General features: G+C 36.9%; 1 protein-coding gene across 1 annotated transcript in view; it reads left to right on the forward strand.

The window, feature by feature from the left end:
• Positions 1 to 4,543: 4,543 nt before the first annotated feature.
• The window catches only part of TENM2 (teneurin transmembrane protein 2), a 3,493,894-nt gene continuing 3,474,821 nt past the window's right edge, over positions 4,544 to 23,616 (forward strand). Inside the window, exon 1 of the mRNA XM_054691588.1 lies at positions 4,544 to 4,644. The gene's annotated coding sequence lies outside the window, so the exon portion shown is untranslated. The remainder of the gene's footprint in view (positions 4,645 to 23,616) is intronic.

Here is a 23,616-nt window from a genome sequence, read left to right on the forward strand (position 1 = left end):
GTATGTTTGTGTGTGTAGATACACATACATGTATCTATACCCTCAATGTCCACTTCATAATGGTGAACATGACTGGTAAGATATGTGCTCATTAATTATATTACCTTTTTCTTGTTAAAAACTGTGAATAAAAGGAGCTACTTAACCTTTTATATTTAAAGTACACATGGGTTCTATCAGTACAAATACATTTTTAAAAGTTATTCAATCATGTATTGTTTCTTAAAACTCTAATAATAAGGCAGACACTTATAGAAGGAGTCATTTCTGGACTTTCCCAAAAGTTAAAAGATTCCTAGCTATCTCCACTTTTTGAAAATTCATTTCACCTTTTTTTTTAATTAGAAACAATCTTTTTTTTTTTTTTAAGATTTATTTATTTATTCAAGCACTGGCTACAGTCAGAAGCATGGGAGGGTGAGAGAATTCACCAGAGCCAGAGCAGGGAGCAGAGCAGGCAGAAGGACGGAGATACACTGCTGAGGGAGCAGCGGGTGGCAGGAGAGATCTGTGCGCCATGTGGGACCCTCACCGGTGGCTGGGAATCGAACCGGTGCTGCGGAAGCTGCAGGCAGCTTCGCAACCCAGTGCTCTACCGCTGCGCCACTGGGGAGGCCCTCATTTCACTTTTATAGATGACCTCAATGAGTACCTGTTTTCACTAACTAAATGCAGTCCAAAGAGGATTTCCATGTAAATGGCAAGAGACAAAAATCAAAAATTACACTGAGTGTGGGCTTTGCCATAGCAAGGACAGCAAGAGTGGCCCCATCAGGCTCCTTCCCCGGGAACTACACTTAGCCTTTGAACTTTGCCTGTGAGCTTCTGTGCTTTATTTCCATTTCTTTCATGTATTCCCTAGTAAGCCAGGTCTCTAGGTCTCAGACAAGCCTGTGAGCTCTCCCCAGGGGATTAGGCCTTGGGTAAGACTAGACAAAATTAGGCATTTCCATCCTGGTAACGACACCACTCCAGCCTTAGCTGACACATTACCTTCACCCTTCTCTGCCTTCCTGTGCTCCTGTCTTGCCTGCTCAGTTAAGTGAAGTTACACTGTACACACATCATTTCTATTTTATACAGGTTGTGTATTTATATATCATTCCTGCTTTTTATTAGACGTTTGTGTGATTCAAGGTTTGAGATCTTATGTGGTATGTATGATTTGGTAGGTTATTTTTGGAGTTTGGGAAAACACAAATATTTCCATATAAATGAATGGTAATTGCAGCTTCACTAAACCATTTTGACTTAGGGAAGGTTTCCTAGGAATTTCTACTTTTGAAAAGCAGGGAAATCTGTATCAGGATCAAAAAAACATGCTTTTTCTACTTTATACTACAGTTTCTTATATATGCCAGAGTGGAATAGCAATTCTCTCAGGAACTGCATTTAAGTTTCTCCTCCAGAATACTGAGTACTTGATCTTTCCCAAGGCTCTGCAAGGTATCCTAACTCTTTTTCCTTTCCTTCTGCAAGAAGTGGGGATATTGCTTTACGAGTAACAATTCTATGAAGTTGACGGATTGGAGGTTGCTTACTGGGGTGGCTAAAATAATGACCTTATATACCTGACCCTGTTACTAGAGGTCTGGCACCACCTGAGTCAAGGGGATATCTCTCTCCCCCTTTTCTGTCAAGGAGCTGTGTACACTTTCTAAAATCATTTCCTTTGTGTGCGGTGGAACTTCTCTTGCCTGCTGCCAGCTACAGGGCTCTCCATCTGCCTGTCTAGACTCCTTTCTGTTATTACTTCTAAGTGTATTGTAGATTATTTCTGCCACCCTAGAAGATATTTCCCTTTTCAACTTAAGTTGAGCTCCTGGTTTTGACAGTCATTATCCTAAATTAGGTTCTGTTAAAAAACTTAGTAACAATAGAAGGTAGAAGTTCACCCTAAGGGGTGTGTCAAGACTGTGATGCCCAACAGCTGGGTTGAAGACCTAGCACCTCCACTCCCCAACAGAATGCCTTAGGGAAAATTGCCTAAATGTTTTGTATTTCTGTTTTCTCATGTGTAAAAGAGAGGAATTATAACCATGCTTACCTGATAGGATTAAATGTGTTTAATGTAATGCCTCTGCATAATGAAGGGCTCTGTAACTTGTAGTGTTATTATTATGTCCAATGCTAATATAAATATTTAACAGCTGATGTGTATAGACATTTGTTTGCTGGGTTTTCAAGGTGTCTGCCAAGGGTACCATCTCATCTTGCAGAGTCTGTGTCTACACATTGAAACTTGATATGGAACTGAAATGCATGCGTCTCATGAAATGGCCGACCCCAGAGCAGAACATACTAGTTGGGTGGGGATCGTGATTGATTACTTTTCTGGGATACCTTGGGGGTTCAGGGAATTATACCGCAGGCAAGAGTTTGGGGATAGCGTGAAATAGGTGCCTACAATCAAAATGGATCCAGTCCATTTTGACTTGCAGGTGTTCCTTGCTATAGCTGTAACTTTAGTTGAATTGAACAGGATTTCTCATTGGACAAGGTGGCTGTCTAAGGATGACGTGGTGACTCAGCATAGTGGGCAACCAGCCAGGTAATACTTGAATATATGTGGTATATCAGTGCTGATTATCCACTGCATTATACTAAATTAAGACCATCACTACTTCATAATGACATTATCCATACATAGTATGGACAACACATAATAGGATATTAATCCTTCCTAATTTGTTACCTGAAACCCCAAATACATTCGGTAATATATACTGTGTGTGAATCCTTCGCCCTCCCCACTTAAGTAAAATAACAATCCTACAATACTATGTGTCGTTAATTTCTTTTCTATATATTGAAGTGTATATATTTAATCTTGAAGAAACTGATGTCATAGTCAACACAGAAAATATGCACATTTGGTATATAGTATTAGTACTTATACAAACTCAGAACAACATTCACACGTAACCTCTGGCAGTAATAAGAGATGATCAAAGAACAGAAATGCTGAATGAAAATGCATTGTTTTCTGCTTCAATGCATTTGTGCCCTGGGATAACCAGAAATAATTATTGAAACAAGCCTCTTGTTAATAATAATTACACTTCATTCTAAGAAAACAAGAACAAACAGCAATTATCTATAATTTCTCATTTGCAAAACACTCTCATTATGCTAAGACTTCTTGTCTGTGTTTGATAATATTATATTATGTGTGTTGGAAAAATTTTACAGGTTTTGTGTTTGACATTTCAAACTATACTGGGCAATACTCGATCAATACAATGCAGACTTAAATGATTGTTGTTTTAAGACAAAACAGTTTCTTTCGGCAGCCAAGAAATAATGTCTTTTGGATTTCTTCAAAGAAGACATGTTCATTAACCCATATGAATATGATGGATGACAGGAATAGAAAAAACTGAAAAAGGAAGTGCCACAAGACCAGAAACCTGGCTCACACAAGGAGGTGGGAGTAAATGAGATTAGCATAACTATTGATACAGTTGTGGAAACTAAGATCCTTAGGCACATAAGACATAGTTAAGGAAGCTAGGAAACTAAGATCCTTAGGTGCAGATGACACAGTTGTGGAACTAGTATCCTTAGGCGCAGACTTTGATCCTTAGGCTTGGATGCCTAGATTACTAAGCATAACATCCAAGCAGGTATCAGAGGGCACATCCAAAGGTAAAGATATGGAGATTGAGCCCATTTTAGAATCTCTGACCCCTTTCAAATTCTACATAATTATCCAAAATTAGCAACAAACTGAAGACTCACAAGGAGTGAGCCCCTCCCAAACAGAAGAAGTCTATTATCAGTGCAGTCTCTGCACAGGCTCGGGGCAGCCATCCCACTGCCCACCTGTGACTATGCAGGTGCTTCTTTTCACCAGCCCTCTCCCTCTGCAGGGCAGCAGCCTCCTGCCTGCCCATGACCTGTACCTGCCGGGGCTTCTCTTCACTGACCTCCCTCAGCGGAGGCAGCTCTCCTCAAGGCCGCCCACCTGCAACCATGCAGGCCTCTCTCAGCAAACCTGTCGCTTTCGGGGAAGCTTTTTTTTTTTGTGGGACCCTCGCCAGCGGCCAGGGAACGAACTGGCAAGGCAGAGGCTGCCGGCAGCCTCGCAGCCCAGCGCTCAACAGCTGCGCCACCAGGGGAGGCCCTCGGGGAAGCTCTTCCTGGGCGCTTGTGTCTATGCAAGTATCTTTTACTCTTTTGTCCCTGACCCTAATAAACCCGTTCTTTAAATATAACTAACATCTCTGTCTCATGGAGAAACTCACCTGGGAAACTCAGCACGTGTCACTGAAAAGGGAGCTCTGGTGAAAACTTTCCCAGAGTGAACCCAAGGACCCTGCACTCCAAACCCACAAACTCCAAAAACCACATCAAATACATGTTACTCCTATATCAGCAAAAATTAGAGTAGGAAAAAAGAAGTAGAAATCAGCCAGGATGTTGTAACAGGGTGGTCCCCAGGAAAGGGGGAGGTTCCAGGTTTCCTGCCCCACCCAAAAGGAGGGTGGAGCTGAGAAGAGAGAGAAGCTGCAGAGGAGACAAAGGAGGGAAGGAAGCAGAATAGAGATCCAGAAGGAGACCTGGTGGAGGCACATGGAGCCGAGAAACACATGAAGAAACTGCGCTTGCCTTTTGGTCGTGGACTGGGTGTCACAGATGTGGGTGAGAGACCCGTGGGGAGGTGACAATGGCGGTTTTTGTCTTGATTTTGATTTTGCTCTTTTCCTTCCAGAATTGTCTGGTTGTTTCTGATCCTTTTCTGTGGGTCCCCACTGAAAGATGCTTTAGACTTTTGACAGGCTTTGGGGCCTTGCTCTGGGCCAATCCTGCCTGGGTGGACTTTTACCCACAAGGGGACTGGTAACTTTGGTGCTGATTTAGAAACTTTATTCTTTGCCTTTCCTGTATGTTTCCCAATTGTATTAAAGTTCCTTCCCATAAAAGTCTCATATATTTTGTGTTGATGCAGCAGATGGCAGAACCCATTTAGAGTAGGCAGGTTTGCGGGGTCTAGCATGCCCCTCTCCCTGCCCTGTAACAATGTCATTAAATAAAATCTCAGAAAAACTATATAGGTATATATGTACCTATATATGTTTTCCATTTTGATATCTTTTTATATCCTAACTCCCACTTTAAATAATCCTTAGTCTATATTGCCTTGATAATTATGTGCTTAATTTGAATATAGTCATTTTGTGATTTTCTCATATTTCTTTATTTGCAATATTGTCTTCATCTTGATAGACTATAAGCCCTTTGAAGGAATGAATAAATAGTCACTTTCTTCAGTCCTCCCTTATTAATGGTTTGCACAGAAATTTAAATCTTTAACAGTGGTTGTCTATCATGGCGCAATTGTACCATATTTATCAGTACTAGTTAATTCAGTTATAAAAAGAGAGATGATGATAATACTGAACTCTCGTGGTTTCTAAGTGACTTGAGTGAAAGCACACATGCAAGCTTTTAGCACTCTCATTTGATCCATACCATAATTTTATTTTCAAACTATACATTTGAACCTAAGTCACATTCCCTAATATTATTTCTCTGAATGAGCAAATTGAGTTAACTTCACATGCTGCAATCTAAGGCTAATAGGGCCAATAAAATCTCTTTGGTAAATTTTGGTTGCTTAAGTAGCACTCTATGGCTATTGTCCTAGTATGAGAATGACTTCTGATTTGTGCATCTGAGACCAAAATAAATGACCAACAAAAGCTGTTAGAACTTCTATCTTATAGCTGTATGACTTCTTTGAAACATGATGTCAATTTTAGGCTATTTTACATGGTCCACACAATGTTGATGCTAAGACTTGATATCTATCAAAGTAAAACAGTTGCATATTTTAGTTATGGATAAATCATATTAGCTTCCTCCCTGGAATTTGTTTCTCAGAGCCAAGTAAGCTTGGGAACTTTTCCAGCTGATCAAAATAATTTTCAATAGTGTTGACATTCTACTCACTTCAAAGGTGAGGTATTATCTAAAATAATACCAGCTAATCCATTTAGTCCCCTATTTGATTCATGAAAAACAAAATGGTCTTTTAAGTTCTTTATGTAACAAACCATTTTCTTAAAGGAAAATAAAAGTTTGAGTTAAGAGAATATCCTAGGGGGTTAATTCTTGCTTGTTGTCTTAGAAAATTTAATGCTATAGCAGGATTTTGTGTAATTCCCCAAAAGTGGGATCATCCTAAGATTACTTAAAAATATATCTATCAAGAATATAAATTCAAGGTACTCATAAATGACCAGAGATGGTTTACTTACAGTAAAACCTTGCTAATGCAATTTAAAAATATATAAATATCTTTCTTTCAAATATAACCAGCAGGTAAAAATAACAATTGATAATGTGACTGGTTAATTGGCTTAAATAAGGATTTGAATGCTTCCTTTATTTGAATTCTTCTGTATATGATAGATTGCCTCATATAAGTTCTAAATAAGTTAACTGCTCATTAGTGAGTGTGTGTGTGTGTGTATTAGTATATATAAATATTAGCATATATGGAACATATAGATATGTAGATATATATATATATATTTTTTTTTTCCCTCCCAGGAATATGTAGTATTATTGCTTTTTCCTCAAGGGTGTATGAAAGCAGAACACAACCAACCTAAGCACCTAAGGATATCTATTTGGCTTTTAACTATTTCCCTCTGGGCAGTTTTCTGTCCCAGACCTTAAATTTTTAAAGTTCATCTAGATGATTTAAAAAATAGAGGGCAATGTTGAAACAGGAGCTAAGTTTAGAATTTACAAAAAGTCAACTTCTAATACATTTTGATAATTAAAAAAAATTTCTTATAACTTGGAGTTGCATATCTAGTTCCCAGTCATAATTTTATGGTATTCATATGGGGAAAAAATGAATAAATTGGGAAAAGATGTATTCCATCCAACTAATAGTTCCACTAATGACATTTATAGTAGCTCTCAAACTTTTTCTCTGAGTAAAATCACTGGAATATGTATAACATTATGAGGAATGACATTTTCCAGGGCTCATATTCATTTGTCCTTTTTTCCTCTTGATCTCAAACCAACCCAACTATTAGAAGGCCCATGATAAGAGAGCCCCTGTGAAACTGCAGCAGCAACTAAACATTAACTAAAACTCAAGTGCTTTATATGAGTTATGTCAATAAAAAGCACTCCTTGATAAATCCATGAATTAGGTAATATGGGTCTGTAACAGGATAGTCCCCAATGAAAGGGGAGATTCCAGGGCCCCTGCCCCAGCCTAAGGAAGGGTGGAGCTGGGCAGGGAGGTGAAGCTAGAAAAGGCTGAGAGAAGGACTAAGAAAGGAGAGAAGATCTGACTGAGGAGAAATGGAGAGAGATGGAAGAGGGAGACTGGAGGAGGCCCATGGAGCAGAGTCATGTGAAGGAGAAGCCATGCTTACTTCTTGTCCTTGGACTTGCACCAGGAACTTGGGGCACATGGAAGGAGACACCTGAACAAGACAGAGGCATGGGTGAGAGACCCACAGGGAAGCTAACAATGGCAGCCTTTACCTTGACTTGTGGTTTGATTTTGCTCTTTTCCTCCCAGACTTCCCTTACCCCTTTTCTATAGGTCCTTAACAGAAGGTGCCTTAGCCTCGTGGCAAGCCTCTGGGGATCAGCAGTCCTACTTAAGGCCAACCCTGTTTAGCTGGACATTTACCCCAAGGGGATGGGTAAATTTGGGTGCTTCATGTGAAAACTATTTTATCTATTCATTTCTTCTCTTTTCAGTATTGCACACTAATAGTATTAAAGTTTTTTTCTACTGAAGTTTATACAAACAGGGTATATCTTGTCTTGATACAGCAGATGGCAGAAGCTATTTAGAGCAGACAGGTTTGGGGGGTTCCAGGGTGCCCCTCATCCTACCCTGTAACAGTTCTATCCCCTTTCAAGCCAGAGTTTAAATGATCTTCTTGTGATCATACATATGGATGGAAGGTTTAGGTTTATTCACTGAAGGCTAACTCGAGGGCCTGTGATCTTAAACTTTATGTCACCTTCCCATGAGAGACCTCTCCCTTCTCTACTTTCTGAAAATAAATGGGTTTCTCATCTTCTGATGCCTATACCCATCTGTTAATCAGGTGTCAAGATCAGTCTTTGCCTATATTCCTTAAGACATCCTTTTACCTTTAATAAATGCAATTCAGGTAGCTATCATTCATTAAGCATTATTTATGAATGTATATGTATGTTATACACATGTATAATACCATATACATACTATACTATCTATAGCATGTATCACACATATCTAGGTATGATGTGTGTTTCAATATTTGCCTATCTATAGATGCATAAACATGCATTCCTATAGTATGATGTACTCATACTATCCTCATTATGTCTAATTTAATGATCACTTTTATTTTGAATTTTTTAAATTTATTTATTTACCTATATCTATCTATCTATTTTACATCAATGTTTATTTTTGTACAATATTTTCTTTCTCCTCTCAGGTGTAGTCCCCATAAAATTCTCACCACCAATTCACCTGTGCACCATCACCATAGTCCCTCATGCTCTTTCCTCCCCTCTTTTGATTCCTCTCCCCCCTCCTCCCATGCAGAATGTCTCTGATTTATAGTTGCATGTTAATTTTTTTATGTATTATTACTTTTTTCCTGATTCCTTATTTTGTTCTCCTATATTCTTCCTATAAGTGAAACCATCTGATATTTTTCTTTTTCCTTTTGATTTATTTCACTGAGCATGATCCCTTCCAGTTCCATCCATGTTGCTGTGAAGGCATGAGTTTATCCTTTTAGATTGCTGAGTAATATTCCATTGTGTGCTTATACCGCATCTTCTTGATCCAGTCATCTATTTTGGGCATTTCAGTTGTTTCCATATCTTAAATATTGTAAATAGTACTGCAATAAACATAGGGGTGCAGGTATACTTTTGAATTAATGATTTTGTGTCCTTTGGTAGATTCCTAGTAGTGGAATTTTTCCACTACTAGGGTCATATAGTAGCTGGGTCATATAGTAGCTGGGTCATATAGTAGCTCCATTCTGAGTAGTTTATGTTCACTTTTAAAAAGCATGAAGTACTTGTATTTTTACTCTCATTTTAAAGAGGAAAAAAAAAAAGAAAAAGAAAGGAAGTGATACAGGGCAGCAGGGGATGCTAAAGCTGGCCAAGTACAGAGTCCAAATAGTTTATCAGTCACTGTCTGAATTCTTCACCCTCACACACAATTGCAAGACTACTCAGGTTCAGAGAACAACAATATTGGGACTTATTTAACAGACACGGGAAAACAAAGAGTCACTGAGTCCACAAATGGCCATTTACCTCATTTGAAGCCCCATCCATTGTTTCATAGTCCTAAACACAAAGTCTCCCAAGATGGCATCTTCCTGCCACTGAGGGCCTGGAGCATGTGGCAGCCAGACAGATAGGTCAGGATCCAACTTATGAAGACAGCAGAAGTCACAACAGGAGATGCTCATGTTGCTGCTGAGATGCCCAGCACAGCACAGCATAGCACAAGTGACACTGACAACAGCAGCTGCAGCAGTGAAATGACCCAACAAACAGGCACACTCATGCAGCTCGGAGAGTCACCCCACTCCAAGTCTTTGCCTTTTCCTGCCAGGCTGTAACAGCAGCAAAACCGGGAACAGTTTCAGTCACTTGGCAACTTGCAAAACCTCCAAACTTTTCCTCTCTGAGGTTGGCTGCTGGAGGCCTTGCCACACCCTTCAGAGGTCCACAACAGCTTTCTGAAAGATCGACATGGTGGGGGCAGAAATCACTGACCCAGGAATTGCTGAGGATCCAAAAACTGCTGAAATCCTGAAAGCTGAATCCCAACATTCAATCTTGGGGGCTGCTTCTGAAGTCCCTTATATTTCTTATCAGAGTCTCCACCCCCACCAATACTTTGTTTGCATTTCCCATGGGGCTATCAATCCTCACTAGCAACCCCTCCAGGGGGTTGCTCCACCTGTAACAGTCTCTGGTTTCAGCCACCAGTTACAGAAGCACACAAAGGATGACTTCTCTACTCATATCCCACTATTACATTGTCAAATGTTTGATTTTTTTTCCATTAAAAAATGCACGCACAGGGCCTCCCCAGTGTCACAGCTGTTGAGCGCTGGGCTGCGAAGCTGCCCGCAGCCTCTGCAGCGCCGGTTCAATCTCTGGCCGCAGGGTGAGGGTCCCACATGGCGCACAGACCTCTCCTGCTGCCCACTGCTCCCCTCAGCAGTGTACTTCGTCAGTCTGCCTGCTCTGCTCTCCCCTCTGGCTCTGGTGAATTCTCTCACCCTCCCGTGCTTCTGACTGTACCCAGTGCTTGTATAAATAAATAAATAAATCTTTAAAAAAAAAGAAAGCATTAGATCTCTTTAAAAAAAAAATGCACGTGCACACACACACACACACTCATCTGAGGTCTCTCAGAATGCTTTCTAATATTTATAACCAGACAATATTGCTTTTACATTTCATTAAAGGCTATAATTGAGATTTACTAAAGGGGACAGAGGATGCCCTGCATAAGACAAGTTTGAGTCTTTGAAAGTGGGGGTGGCATTTATTACAATTATCTTTCTTTTCAGGAATTGTAGGAATCCATTGTTTGCTGATGTACACAGGCTAACAACTGCCTTTTTTGTAATTATTTCTCCATTGATTACACTATCAACCATCCATACTCAAACCTGTCCTTAATTGTTCACTAGGATACAAATGATGAGAATGATTTCATTCCAAATACGTTCATTTTCCATGTGATAATCCAATGCACTGACAGACCAGTTCAGCTGAAAACATAATCTAAAGTCTCCATCCAATTAAAAAGCAAAATATCTTATTACTAATTCAAAAGAAGAAACCTTTGAAATATTTAGAATTCCTGAGATCACCTTCAAAGTCCTATCATATTCTCCTGAGATTAATAATAAAGGATTTTGTACCTGCTGCTGTGACATTGGGTCATATTCATTTACAGAGTTAGAATCTGAGGAAAGCTACAGCTTGGGGTTTCTCTTAAAAAGGCAAAGGTTTAACTCTGCCAATGTTTTACCCCACAAAGATATTTGCTTTAAATTGGTTCTTATTGATAAAAACACCTTCTACTATACTAATTCATACAATTGTTTGCACCAGTTTTCTTTCCAGTTTTAAAAAATAAGTGCACACACTTATTTTAATAATCATAAGCTGTGATTCCGTTTCTTGTGTATTTTCTTCTTTTACTTTGTGTATATAACTTTCAATCTGATGACCTCCTATCCATATTTATATTGATCTTTTTGTGTTTCATTGGTGATATTCAGTATTATTACAAAGTGGAAAAATTCATTTTTTTCAATCAGTATTTTCAAAAACTCAAATATATTAATCTTTATTAATCCATTTTGTTAATCTAAGCACTTATCCTTTTTCAAAAAATATATATGATAATGGCCTGGTAGTTATTTGGAGATAGAAGACTGTGTTAGTTTTGTTCTTCTATGAATTCCTTATAAAGATGGAGACATTTAAAGTTTAAAATATACGGTAGTGGGTTTGTGCACATGAAAATATTTATCACAACAGCAATTATCCTGCAACTAATTTGCTTTTAGAGCTTTATGCCTTTAGGCTAACAAACAATCTAAGTTTGTTTAATCTTAATTAAACTTTTCTTTCAAAATTAATTTGCTCTACTGGCAAATGAAAAATGGTTTCCCTTTAGACTCATATATACATGAATTAAAATGTAGGATTATTTGAATCCCTAAAGAGGAAAACACTTAAGTTTTGCTCTAGAAAAAGACAGCTTAAGTACACAACAATGCACATTCATTTCTATATTTCCTAAAAAAAGATATTCCTGTTACTTGATGCAATTGGAATGTAGATACCAGAGCCACCTTTGATGGAGAGATATGGGTTGCACTGGACAAAGCATATTTTATTGCATTGATAATAATTTGCATTTCTGGCTTAGTTCTTTTACTAAAGCTTTTCTTGCTGTCAAAATGTTGCTAGGTGTGAAAGGGGACAGGACAGAACATGAAAAGCACAATTCAATCGATTAATATCATTGATTGAAACTGGAAAGTGGTGCTACTATAGCAACTCCTTGGATAGCATCACTTCGTGCAAAGTCATTTTGTTATAATGTTGATGAGAAAAAAATATTGATTCCCAGTCAGGGTCACTGTGTGTGTAGAATTGGGAGCTTCTCCCCATGTCAGTGTGGGCTTTCTCCCAGGAATATGATTTCTTTCCATGTCCCAAACATGCACACTGTGAGGTTCACTATGTGTCTCAATTGTCAGTGTTTGAGTGAGTGTGAATATGATGTGCCCTGCAGTAGAAGGTTGACCTGTCCAGAGTGGGGCCTCACCTTGCACCCTGAGCTGCTGGGATGTGCCCTGGCCATACTTGAACATAGACAGGGACACAGATTGGAAAAATGAATGACAAGTTGTCGCCTTACAGGGCAGCAGCATTGGGAGTGGCATAGATCAGTGGAAAGACAACTAAAGTCCAAATAGAGAGAGAGAGAGAGAGAGAGAGAGAGAGAGAGAGAGAAGAGAGAGAGAACTAGAGGGGCTCACACCTCAGGGAGTGCAGCACCATTTCAAGGGCAGTCATTTATTGGGACTCAGGTTCAGGGAAGGTGGGCTAGTACTTGGAGGAATGTGTGGAGGAGTGTGCTTGGTAGGGATGTAGATTGGGGATGCATAATTGTGTGGCACAGGGTAGGAGGCAGTGAACGGGGGCTTTTACTGGGGAAGAGAGGCTCCCTTGTTCCCTCTGATCAAAACAGCCTATCTAGTTCCTGTTCTCGCTTATTTTTCTGTTAAGGTAGTCTAGCTGGTTATGCTCATCTGGCCATAAAGTCTGCATGCTGTTTTCAGCAGATACTGGTTTTCCAGTATGTTCCTTATACCTAGACTTCTGTCCTGGTGAGAGGCCCCCTGCCTGACTCTATATTTTAGCTTAACCAGCAGGAACTCTGGGTGCCAAGACAATATCTTGAGAACAAGGGAGGCTGGAAATCCACAATGAGTGGATGAATAAATGAATGCCAATGATTTCTTAGTATTAGAAGAGCTATGGGTCTTTATTTCAAAATCAGTGATTTTTTTTTTTGTGACATGAAATATGCAGTAGGAACTTAATTATGTTTATACCTATTAGCTTATGGAAAAATCAATTTTGTTTTAGGTCATTTTGCTTAAAGTAAAAATTTCCAAGAATCTACCAATTACATTGAGTACTTACTGTATTTAGTTTCTTTGGAACTAAGGCTTTAGCTTCTAGAATTATCTGGGGTAAATCTATCACAAACCCACATTCATAGGTGAAGCTACCCATGGTTCCTATGTGTGGCTCTCACAAGACTGAACTGACACTATGAACATCTTTGCATTTCTAATATTCAGCTCAGTGAGGTTACAGAGTAACTATTAAATGAATGTTATTTGAGTGAATAAATGAATGAGCTAACTTATATCTGTGAATTTTGTAGACCATAATAAAGCTTCATGTGTTGATTCTTATTTTATGGTTTTGCCATTATACTGGTTATCTTAGCAAATTATAACACCTCCCAGACATAAATAAATAAATGGTGATAAGAGAACGTTGACAATGTGGCCAGTGACTATGGCTGATGTTTTCTCTTCATTCCTGAAAAATCAACTAGTACAGTGAATAGAATTATTGGATAAAACTCCAGCAATATTTTCAAAGAGACTACAGGGAATTTAATGAAATTATTTTAAAGTTTATTTGGCAATATAAAAACAGCAAACTATATGTATGCTGACATTATATCAGTATTAATAACTTGATAATATCATGTTTGACTATCCAGGAATATGTGAACCTACCAATTTTTAAAATTTGTTTCAATATTCTTTAAAACCTTGTGGTTCTCTGTATTAAGCCTTGGATAACTACTTATTTTGCCATAGGTGTTTCTGTAAATTTTTGCTGTTGATATTATTGATTTTTTTTTTTTGGTCTATTACTGATGTTATGTAATACAGTTAATTACTTTGTATATTTTATTGGTAACCAGATAGTATACTAAATTTTTTCCAGGTATCTTTTTTGCATTCTTTAAATATTCATAAGACATGCAAGTACAGATTTTGCTCCCTTGTTTCAAAGACAGAAGTATTTTCTTCCTGATTATACCCTATAACTTAGACTAGATATTTTGAAATATTTTAAAGTAACAAAGATGAAAGGGAACATATCTGTCCATTAGTTGCCCTTAATGAAATTGCTTCTAGTGTTTTCACTCTTTGGTGTTATAACAGATACGAGTTTGGTTAAATAATCCTTATTATGATTAGGGTTTGCAAGTACTAGGAAATTTTTTAAGAGAATTTTATTAAATGCTTTAAAAGTCAGTTCAAATGTTCAGGCAAATATACTATGATTATATTCTAGGTCTTGAAATTCAATGTTCTTGCGTTTTAAGTGCAACTCTTGTTGGATAGTATACATTTTCCTTTTAATACATTAGTTAGTTCAATATGGTAGATTTCTTATTTACCATTGATTCTATGTTTGTAATTATTATTTGTCTGAAGTCTCATTTTGTGTTCTCCTAGATTTTATCAGTATTAAGCTGTATACAAACACATTGGAAATTTTTCTCTTTTTTTATGCTCCAGTGGGATTACATAATTATAAAAGGTATTATTTGTACTTTGAAAGGTCTAAGGAACTGGACTATAAAACTGCCTAGACCCAAGGCTATTTAGGGAGATATTCTTTGACTGTTTATTTTTTTTCCATTTTTTTCCTCTGTTATTGGGCTATTCCATTTACCTTTTCTAGAACATGTTTTAGTTATTTATGTGTTTAAGATTTTCACATTTGTCAGCTACCCATTTTCCATAGCCACACTCAAAATTTAAAAAGGTATTTACATTCGAATGGCATCTCTTCATCTTTCTTCTTGTGAAAGATCTCTCTCCTCCTCCTCAGAGAACACTGATATTAAAATTACCAATTTTTCATCACCATCATTGTCAGCAGAAACTAATGTTGGGAACTGTGCCAATCACTTTACACCATAAGGAAATGTCTCAAATACATAAATCAGAAGTATATGGTCCCATCACATGTGCATGAGATTTCAGCTGAAATGTTATTAATTTAGTCAATACTTGGAGTCCTTTTAAAACTAATGTGTAAACATCTGGTCTTTTCAAAACATTTTAATTGAGTGAATATTTATCATTATATGCAGGTTTTCCATATAACAGGCAAAGTCACTGAAGTGCACAAAGCTGATGATTTAGAAATCCATATACACTGGGGAATTATTATACAGCAATTGAAATGATTGAAATAATTATCACTTAAGGGAAATGAAGGTATTTCTTTCTTAATATGTAGATAGTTCATGGGCTCTTTTGGTAGGATTTCTCCTAGATGATTTCATTTTTAAAAATTTAAAGTTGTTAAATGGTTTTCTTACAAGATTACTATCTTTCTTTGGAAGTTTTTCTCCTTTCAAGTGCCAGGTCTTGTTCTAGGTGCTGAGAATAGTATAAAACAGAGTCTAGCTTTCAGGAGGTTTACAATAAAGTAGAAGGAAACAGAAAATAAATAGGTAAAGTAAATGTCAAGCAAAGTAGTGTAAATGGATGAAATGATGTAGTGGAGAAAGATCTTGTTTTTGAGAGGTTGGTTAAAAGTATATTTCCAATGAAGAGACTGAATGAATAGGAGAAAGTCACATACCTGCTTGAAAGAGGCATGCTAAGGCAGAGAGCAAGGCATCAACTTGGGGGAAGGTCTGGTGTGGTTAAGGAGCCACATAGAAGTCAGGTGCCTGGAGCAGAGTGAGTGAGGTTGGTGAGTTAGAATGTTACTTGGGGATAAACCATGTGCAAACACTGGGGAGAGATTATGGCAGGCTTTATATACAATAATGGGCAGGCTTTGTAGACAATAATGAGCAGGTTTTTAAATCTGAGTGGGATCAGAATTTGTTGAGTGGTTTTATTTTTTATTTTTTTTTTTTTTAAATTTTTTTAAGACTATTTTTTTTTTTTTTTAAGATTTATTTTTATTTATTTATACACACACGGGGTACAGTCAGAAGCACAGGAAGGTGAGAGAATTCACCAGAGAGTGGGGAGCAGAACAGGCAGAAGGACCGAAGCACACTGCTGAGGGGAGCGGCGGCAGGAGAGGTCTGCGCGCCATGTGGGACCCTCCTCCGGTGGCCGGGGAGCAGCCGGGCATCGAACCGGCGCTGCAGAGGCTGAGGGCAGCTTTGTAACCCAGCGCTCAATCGCTGCGCCACCAGGGAGGCCCTGTTGAGTGGTTTTAATGTCATTCTAGAGTTCACATGTATAACCATGTATATGTTTAAAGTTGAGTCATTTACCTTTAGATAGTCCCCGTTTTGAAAAAAATTTCCCCATATTTTATTGCAAATAGCAATAAAAACATCTTTCTTTTTCTGGAGGCAATAACAGAGGGTGGATTGTTTACTGCAAAAGAGAGTAGAAATATTTGAAATAAATCTTTGAATTAGGTGAAGTATAACCTGCTCTAAGGTCTCATGAATTGAATTTTAATTCTAGTCTGGATCTTTTCACATTAGTTGTGGAACATTGGGTATGGCTCTTGTTTATTTCTAAAGGCTTCTTTTTTAAAAAAAAAAGAAATTTTAAAGTAGGTAAATATTGGAATTTTTAAGGACAACAAAATTCTACCATGCAACAAAATTCTACAATGCCCATCCACATTCACCTATGCCCATACTTATTTTATTTTCTTCACAAAACTGGTGTCTTCTGCATGTGCACCTTATAAATTTGAGAAAAAGCTGACTTCTAAGACATATTTTTAAAGAAAAACTAGCAATTTATTTCCATGATACTTTAAACTTATCAAAACTCACATCATCTCACTCCATATCAAAATAGCCGTCATAATAAGTGTCCTTCTTTAATAGAGGAACAAATTAAAATAATACTACTAGTGGCAGCCTTCCTGATGGCTCAAGGGGTTAAGTCATAGCACTATAAAGCTATCCACAGCCACTGCAGCATGAGTTCGATACCTGGCCAGGGAGCTACCCACATGGTGCAGCAGACCTCTCCTGCCTTGCCCGCTGCTCCCCTCAGCAGTGTATTGCAGTAAGTCTGCCTGTTCTGTTCCCCACTCAGTCTCTGGTGAATCCTCTCACTACCCCACACTTCTGGCCTGTACCCCAGTTCTTATATGCATAAATAAGTGAATCTTAAAAAATATTGCTAGTGGGTGATCAGCATACCTGTTAAATAAGGAATAAAACTGGGTTTTTATTTAAGTTCTTTTATTAGGGAAGGCCACCTGTGGCTAAATTAGAATGAAAGTATCATCCAACTATAAACATCTCCCTTAGACCATCTAATCTAGGAGGTAAGTGTGAAAGACTGATGCTTTTATGTTTTATCTAACTGGTTAGGAGAAAAAAAAAAAAAAACATGGCAGAATGAGGCCAGAGAAGGATATTTCTCTGATTTTTTTATCTTACTAAAGAACAGTTGCCTCCATTGATCAGTCCTATTGAATTTTTCCACTAGAGCACTTTTTGTTCTCAGTTTCTTCCCCTCCAATTAAATCTTTGGTCAGAGAAACCAACACATGATGTAAATGAAGGATTTGGGAGTTAAATATTTAACTATTAATGATGCCATCAAGACACATGTAGTATAATCTCTCGTATCACATTGTTTTCTCCTTCCTATCTTAAGAAGGTTTCATATTCTCTATCAGTATGGCCCTTAGGAGAGTATCTTTGCCTGATAAAACAAAATCATTCAAGAGTAGATGAAGCTATAATTATAATCAGAGTTCATACTTGTGGGAGATGAAATAAAAATTAAAAGTACTAACTTTGTGACATTTTGATTATCTGGAAATTCTCCCAGTCTGACAGATGACTGTAGGGGCACATGGCCACATTTAAATGTAGAGACAAGAGGCTCCTTATAAATCAAACAGAATTGTTCCGGGCTGGGTTTTGCATGTATTTGGCAATTCTCTATTCTTGTGAAATTCTAGGTTTTGATTAAAGATTTAGTTGTGAATGATGGACATTTTCCTTTTCAAATTATGGTTTGATAAAATGAAAAAATAATACTCATATATTTCTCAATTGAAAGAAAGAAACAAGTCTGCTTACTAAAGAAGGGGAGTGGCACAAGTTTCCAGCTTTAAAAATGTACATGTTCCTGTTTATTATTTTAAAAGTGGTGAATCTAATAACAGTCCTTCTTCTGCTATGCAGGTGGCTGTTCAATTAAGACACCATTGTGATCAGAATAAATCAACATTCATGGAACCACATTAACTTTGTTCATATCCTCCAACTCACACTACAGGATGTTGCTGCGTTTTTCAAACAGAAATGATATAGTGGCTAGTTCAACAGCTCCAAGGGCCACTAACAGGGTCCAAATTTTTATTAAAAAAAGAAAGAAAGAAAGAAACAGGTCAGGGGAATCTAGTGCAACTTGTCTGCTGAGTTTTTTTCTCTTCAACCCAGATTTTAGTGAGTGAGTGATAGTATGGGTTGTAGAGAAAGGAGGTAATCTAAGAACTTCCTCCCCTTCTTAGCTATTCCAAAGAGATGGAATGTCATACTAAATCTCCAGTAGTTCAGGGTCTTCTTTTCTAATACTATGAGCTGTTTCCAATTCAGTAATTGAAAAGAAAATTAAATGATAATTAGGAAGACATATTAAAATGTGTAACAGCATTATACAACTAAAAAGTGGAGCTTAAACTCAAAACCAACACTAGCATTATCAGATTTTTCTTTAGGCTCCTTGTAACATTTATGTTCTTTAACAAATAAAATAGACAACCATAGAAATCGTTCTCATATCAACTTAGAAAATAAAATAACATCAACAGAAGGAAATTCAAATTGTATTTTCTATTTTATTATTCATACTTTAAGTGGTATGATGTATTAAAATGAGTGTCTATCAGAAATAAGATTTCAGTTTCAGTTCATCCACTTCATATTTGAACACCTAAGGAGTAAATTTAATGATTTGATGGACTCAGTTTGCTTATCTTGAAAATGGAGATAATATCTACTATATGAATGCCACAGGAATCATGGGGTGGAAACAAAATATGTGACAGAACTGTGAAGCAGGGAGGGGGGTGTGAATTAAAATAGTTTCTATAAGAGCATGATTATGAGCCATCTGATCCTCAGAAATGGAGTGATAAAAATACATACTTATTCGGTGCTTATTCCATGCTGGACTGTGCTAAGTGCTTTCCATGTATTTCTCACAATTACTCTATGAGGGAAATACTAAGGTTAAGCAAGGTTAAATAACTTAATGAATGTTAATACATCTCAAAATCAAGTCTATCTCTCTAGAATATTTTAAATCACTATCATTAACCTCTTAACATGTTTACTAGATCTGTTCTTCCATCTCTTTGGTGTGATCAGTGCTTCAGAAGAGTTGCCTACAAGGAACTGGGGCAGAACCTTTGTTTATCTCCATAAATCGTTTTTGGAAAATCAGACTAGCTGAATGTCTCTGTCTGCAAGGATCACTTAAGATATAAGAAGACTACAGTTAAAAAGAGTGTTTTTACATCAAATCATTTTTCCATCTTTAAATTCAGAAGAATTAGATAGAGTTGGCCTTTAAGTATTCAGTCTCAGCCATTGTTACTTGTAGTCCTTGCAGTAAAATTTACAGTGAAAGAAATTTTAAATAATGCAAGCAGAATTAAGCAGTAATGCATCTTCATGCTCTAAATAATCCTTACGTTGCTATATTTCATAGTTATCTAGGTTAATGACTTTTGACTAACTGATAAAACAGAAATCACTTGTTGAATATAATCTCAAAAACTTGCATATTTTTTTTTCTAATGTAGAAATGTTGAGCCCTTATGTTGGATTTAGGCAACTTTTTAAAACCAAACTAATGAGTGAGGAGTTTGTCTTTCTCTTTTTTCATTAAGGAAAACAAAGAAGGCTTGGGGAGTTGTACTGTTTTAAGAGTTTCCTAATTGACTTGATGGACTGTGCTTAATTGATTTAAAGTCTATACTCATCGTTGGGTGACCAAAGGTTGCACCTGACATGTAGGGAGCTAAGAGAATCCTAAAAAGCTATGTCAGCATGTATTTGAATGTAAAGTTGGAGGAGGAGATACTTTAAGAGCAAGGATTAGAATTAACTTTTCTAGGAAGTCTTTTCTAAATGAGTAATTATTATTAGAAGTACTTTGTTTTATAGTTAAACAACTGCTGAGTGAATTTTACAACTTAATTCATACCCTGGGGTGGAGGGGGAAGCAAATGAACTCCATTGGACTTCAAATTAATTTTTCATTATGAAAATTTTTGTTTGTACTATTGTTTTTTTCTATTATTCTTTATATTGTCTCTTAATGAAGTATTCCACCACATCATTTCCTACTCCTCCCTTTATGAAAAGAAGTCAGACATTCAGAGCTTCCTAGCATATTAGCTTTTTTTGTATACTCACTCACTGACAAAAACTCAATATAGAAAACAGTGAATTGGTGCATTTCTTACACTTTCTTTTTCTCTTGACTTTCTAGGTAATAGCAGCACAGTTCTAGAATTGTAGAAGCAATGCTGTTGACCAATCACAGTTGCACTAAATCCCCATATTTAATCAGTGATGTATTTGTTTCTTTCTTCATCTCAAAGTAAACTGAGGACAAGATGACATTTCATTCCCAACTCTATTGAGATTAAATCCCATGGAAGAACAATCAGATCTTTGCAAGGTGGAACTTTGATCAGATCATTGCTATGCTACAAAAAAACAAGTCATTCTTAGCACCTCCATCTATTTTCAATTCTGACGTGGTCAAAAGTACTGCTATGGTAATCAGTGTAGTCTCCAAGTCACTGTAATATCATGACTTTTTAATCCAACTTCTCCCTCATTCTTTCTCTTTACTTGCCACCTGTTCACTCACCAGGTATGAAATAGGTGTGCTGGTCTTCAGTAGCCACAGGTGACAAGGGTGGTGGTAGAAGTGGTAGGGTGTGCAGAAGTACACAGCAGTCAACAGAGATCTTGGCTCCCCATCCTGGCTTCAAACAGACATTTTTTTTTTTTAACCACTTACACAGTGTTCTACCACTGAGGATTTTTGTTTGGAGAATGGAAGTTTTGAGATTGTTGACTCTGATAAACATTCCCACCTAGCAATTCCAACCTCACTGTCTCTTGCTTTGTTGTTGTTGCCCTAAGCTTAGGCATGGCTAATTCCTCCTCCCTGAAACCCCTTCCATTCTGATAGTTTATTCCTTTAAAGGTTGGTGAGCAAACTTCCTGTCCAGACTCAAGTGACATTTTTTTTCCAAGAAGCTTTCTTGAATTTTTCCCAATGAATGATGATTTGTTGCTGTTCTGAACTTTCAAAGAACTTTAAATATGTTCCCTTTATTTATTGTATTGTTAATTCCTGTGAGTGTCTCATTTCTTTTTTTTTGGGGGGGAGGGAGGGCTAGGAGCCCTTTGAGGGCAAAAGATAAACGGGGTTGGGGCCTCCCTGGTGGCACAGGTGGTTGAGCGCCACACTGTGAAGCTGTCCGCAGCCTCAACAGCACGGGTTTGATCCTGGCCAGCCAGTGAGAATCCCACATGGCGCAGCAGACCTCTCCTGTCTCACCCTCTGCTCCCTCAGCAGTATATTTCTTCAGTCTGCCTGTTCTGTTCCCCACTCTGTCTCCAGTGAATCCTCTTACCCTCTCGCGCATCTGGCCTGTACCCTGGTTCTTGTATAAAAATAAATAATAAATCTTTAAAAAAAAAAAACAACAGAGTTTTAATTTGTTTCCATAGTTTTTTTACCTTCACATAGAGCCAAGAGCCTGGTACATACTTAAATGTATTGAGTAAATATACAATATTGAGACACTAGCATTTTTTTGAAAAAATTGTTAATTTTCTAATCTCATGGGATTTTGAAATGGTTCCCCCTCAAATTTTATACTAAGGCTCAAGTTTGCATTTATCCATTGTCTATAAAATTTAGTATCTTATTTTCAATTAATTAATTTTTAATTGAGGTAATATTTGGATACCTTTATCAGTGGGTGCACTCTGGTGCACCCACTACCAAATCATCCATAGTCCTCCACCTTAACTAGCACATATTTTTAGGGAACTCACATAGACTCATTGTTTAGGAATAGTTCAGCAACCTCTTAGATATTTTATGAATATTTATACTTGGAGAATCAAGAGAGTTTCTAAAGTCATTTATGTTTTTAAAAATATGGCTTCATTTTAAAGGAACATCTTAAATTAGACATCACATTAATATCTTATTAGTTTATAATCTTTTCAAAATAAAGATAAAGATAATAAAACTTTTAACATTAGAGTTAATAAAAAGCCTTTAAAAAAGTGTTACATTTTCTAAGTTAGTAACTTATTCCATATAAATAGAAACCTGCAATTTATGATATTTATCATAAAGGACAATATTTTCTCTTAATAATCCATTTCTTAATTAGAGAGTAGTATAATTATTGCTTCTCTATTCTGCTGGCTCAAGCAATGTTCACCCTCCACCTTGAATGGATCAATCAGCACATCCTCCAAGTGTTCTATGCTACTGTTCCTTCTTTTTGACATTCTTGTATAATTCTTGTTACTTTATGTTCTAATCAATCCATGCTGGCCAAGACTGCAGTTACAATTAATCAATGTTTCTATCGACATGGCAGAGAAATAATGAGAAACTGCTGATCAGTAATAAACATGTTTGGGCCACATTTTATAAATAGCTTGCAATAAGGGAGGCTGATATTATTGACTAACTCATAAATGACTTACAATCTATTTTCAAACCTTAACCAGGCAAGACTATATCAAAACAAACAGTGAAGAGATATTTCTACTGAGAAAAATAAAAATTTTAAATTATTATTGAAATTTTGAGTGGGGTTAAGGGTGCAAATGAGGTATAGGGAATGGACAAATCATTGTGCATCATTAAGTCATGGTTTGTGCAGCAACAACACAATGGTATTCAGATTTATAATTTCAAAACCATTGTCTTTATTGCACCTAAAAGGTTAACTTTCACTTATTCCTGTCTCATTTCTTGTTGTTTCTTAAAACCACAGTGGTTTTTTCTTTAATTGAAATAACAATGATTCATAACATCATATGTGATTCAGAAGTAAAACTTTATACCTCACTATAAAGATAACATGAAATTATTATATAATCTGAATACAAATTATACTGATATATATTATACATATATATCTTACATTATACGTATATACATACATACACACATACATATATTACATTATAATAATCTCCCAAAATTTCAATTTCTATCCTTCACTATACAGTTGCTGACCCCCTCTCCTCCTATTCTTTATCCTACAACCCCTTTCCTCTAGGGAAACACCATTCTGTTGTTAGAATCTAAGAGTTTGTTTTGTTTTATTTCCTTTGTTCATTTGCGTGATTGTTTTACTTCCATACATGAATTAAATGATACAGCATTTCTCTTTCTCTGTTTAACTTATTCCTAAATACCATAAATCTATCTACTCTACTTCTAGATTTATCCAAAGGAT

This window comes from Talpa occidentalis, unplaced genomic scaffold, assembly GCF_014898055.3.
Source record: "Talpa occidentalis isolate TD23 unplaced genomic scaffold, MPIMG_talOcc4v2.1 talOcc4.9, whole genome shotgun sequence".
NCBI classification, from domain to species: domain Eukaryota; kingdom Metazoa; phylum Chordata; class Mammalia; order Eulipotyphla; family Talpidae; genus Talpa; species Talpa occidentalis.